This window comes from Macaca fascicularis, chromosome 16, assembly GCF_037993035.2.
Source record: "Macaca fascicularis isolate 582-1 chromosome 16, T2T-MFA8v1.1".
In the NCBI taxonomy this organism is placed as follows: Eukaryota; Metazoa; Chordata; class Mammalia; order Primates; family Cercopithecidae; genus Macaca; species Macaca fascicularis.
The window spans coordinates 16235001-16238336 of NC_088390.1; positions in this window are offsets into that span (position 1 = coordinate 16235001).

Consider the following 3336-nt stretch of genomic DNA (forward strand, 5'->3'; position numbering starts at 1 on the left):
AGAGCCATCACCACATCTGGTGAAAATGACAGTTGGCTGGACAAACAACCTTAACTGCAAATTCTGGTTACAAAAAGGCCTTGGATCATAGCCATCAGGGAAATGCAAATCAAAAGCACAATGTGGTCCCACTTCACACTACTAGCATGGCTATTATAAAAAGACATGTAACAACAAAGTGTTGGCAAGGGTGTGGAGAAACTGGACCTGTCCTACACTCCTGGGAGATTGTAAAATGGTGCAACTACTTTGGAAAACAGTCCGGCTGCTCCTCAAAAGATTAAACATAGAGTGCTGGGCGCGGTGGCTCACTCCTATAATCCCAGCATGTTGGGAGGCCGAGGTGGGTGGATCATGTGAGGTCAGGCATTTGAGACCAGCCTGGACAACATGGCGAAAACCCTCCTCTATTAAAAATACAAAAATTAGGCTGGGCACGGCGACTCATGCCTGTAATCCCAGCACTTTGGGCGGCCAAGGCGGGTGCATCACCTGAGGTCAGGAGTTCGAGAGCAGCCTGGCCAACACGGCAAAACCCTGTTTGTACTAAAATTGCAAAAATTAGCTGGGCATGGTGGCGGATGCCTGTAATCCCAGCTACTCCGGAGGCTGAGGAAGGAGAATCACTTGAACCCAGGAGGCGGAGGTCACAGTGAGCCAAGATCGCCCCATTGCACTCCAGCCTACACGACAGACCAAGACTGTGTCTCAAAAAAAAAAAAGAAAAAAAAATTAGAGGGGCACAGTGGCACATGCCTATAATCCCAGCTACTGGGGAGGCTGAGGCAGAAGAATTGCTTGAACCCGGATGGCGGATGGCAGAGGTTGTGGTGAACTGAGATCCTGCCATTGTACTGCAGCTTGGGCAACAGAGCAAGACTGTCTCAAAAAAAAAAAAAAAAAGTTAAACATAGTTACCATATGACCCAGCAATTCCACTCCTAGGTATGTACTCAAATAAATAGAAACATATGTCCACAACAATTGTACATGAATGTTTACAGCAGCATTATTCATAATAACCAAATAGAAACATCCCAAATGATGATTAACTGATGAATGGATAAATAAAATGTGGCATATCCATTTAATGGAATATTATTTGGCCACAAAAAGAGAAATTAAATACTGATATACACTACAGCATGGAAGAAACTTGAAAAATTAGGCTAAATGGAAGAAGTCAGTCACAAAAATCACATATTGCATGATTCCATTTATTTATGCTTATTTTTATTACATCCTCAGATAGGGGACACATCAATCTGGTAAGAACAGATATTACACTTGATTTTAGCTGAAAGGTCAAGAAGTAATCTGCATGATTCCATTTATATGAAATATCCAAAACAGGGAACTGTAGAGTGCTTGTCTAGGGCAAGGGGGTGTTGGGGGGTGAGTGTAGAAAGGACTGACTGCTAAAATGTATGAGATTTCTTTTTTTATTTTTTTGAGACAGGGTCTCATTCCATCGCCCAGGATAGAATGCTGTGGCACATGATTACGGCTCACTGCAGCCTCAACTTCTCCAGGCTCGGGGGATCCTTCTGCCTTGACCTCCCAAGTAGTTACAGGCACATGCCACCATACCTGGGTCTTTTTTTTTTTTTTTTTTTGTATAGGCAGATTTTGCCATGTATAGCATTTTTATATAGGCAGGTTTTTGCCATGTTGCCCAGGCTGGTCTCAGACTTCTAGACTCAAGCCATCTACCTCAGCCTCCCATAGTGCTGGGATTACAGGCGTGAGCCAATGCACCCAGCTCAGGTATGAAGCTTCTTTTGCGGGTGATAAAATGTTCTAAAGTTGATTGTGATGACAGCTGTGTAACTTTTGTGAATTATACTAAAAGACCAACGAAATGTACACTTTATATTTGTGAATTGTATGTGAATTATATCTTTGTTTTAAAAAGTCCTCTGTGTAGGGAAGAATGCCTGTGTTTTTAGTGGGAAGTGAATCAAGCAGGGAAGCAAGACTTCCTCAATCTCAATACCACTGGATTCATATTTTAAGAAGTCTCACAAATCAGCCGGGCATGGCGGCACGCACCTGTAGTCCCAGCTACTCCGGAAGCTGAGGTAATGAGGAAAGAAAAAGACCCTCTCACACTGTTTTATGTTGTTTTATACTCAGTACCTCTTATAAGAAAAAAAACAAGGAAGTAAAACCAAAGACAGGTAGCCCAGCGCCAGGCCCAAAACCAGGCCTGGGTCTGCCTGGCCTAAACCCAGTAGTTAAAAATCAATTCATAACTTAGAAACCGACGTTATTCATAGATTCCAGACATTGTATAGAAGAACACTGTGAAACTCCCTGCCCTGTTCTGTTTCTATCCGTGCATTAAACCCCTGTCACGTATCCCCTAGACTGCTCAATCAATCATGACCCTTTCATGTGAAATCTGTAGTGTTGTGAGCCCTTAAAAGGGACAGAAATTGTGCACTCGGGGAGCTCGGATTTTGAGACAGTAGCTTGGCCGATGCTCCCAGCTGAATAAAGCCCTTCCTTCTACAACTTGGTGTCTGAAAGGTTTTGTCTGTGGCCTGTCCTGCTGCAGTAAGAGAACTGCTTGAACCTGGGAGGCAGAGGTTGCAGTGAGCCGAGACTGTGCCATTGCACTCCAGCCTGGGAGATGCAGTGCAAGATTCCGACTCCATTAAAAGAAATAACAACAAAAAAAAGAAGCCTCACTCAGTCCAGTGTCCACCTAAGGAAAATCTACCCCAAGCAGGCTTTGTACCCTATTTTTCCGATTGTGCTTCATTTCATTTGGTAACTTTTTGTAAATGTTTCTTTTATTTGAATTTTCTTTCAGATAGTTTTTTTTTTTTTTTTTTTTTTTTTTTTTTTTTTTTGAGACGGAGTCTTGCTCTGTCACCCAGGCTGGAGTGCAGTGGCCGGATCTCAGCTCACTGCAAGCTCCGCCTCCCGGGTTTACGCCATTCTCCTGCCTCAGCCTCCCGAGTAGCTGGGACTACAGGCGCCCGCCACCTCGCCCGGCTATTTTTTTTTGTATTTTTTTAGTAGAGACGGGGTTTCACCGTGTTAGCCGGGATCGTCTCTCGATCTCCTGACCTCGTGATCCGCCCATCTCGGCCTCCCAAAGTGCTGGGATTACAGGCTTGAGCCACCGCGCCCGGCCTTCAGATAGATTTTTAATAAGAGCAAAGAGAGATCACAAAAATATGTAGCAGATGTTTCCTCTGGAGCAGGGAACTAGAGGTCGGGGCGGGAAGGCACATAAGATGCATCCTTTGTATATTTGAAATTTTTTTATTTTTTATTTTTATTTTCATTTTTTGAGATGGAGTTTTGCTCATCGCCCAGCTAGAG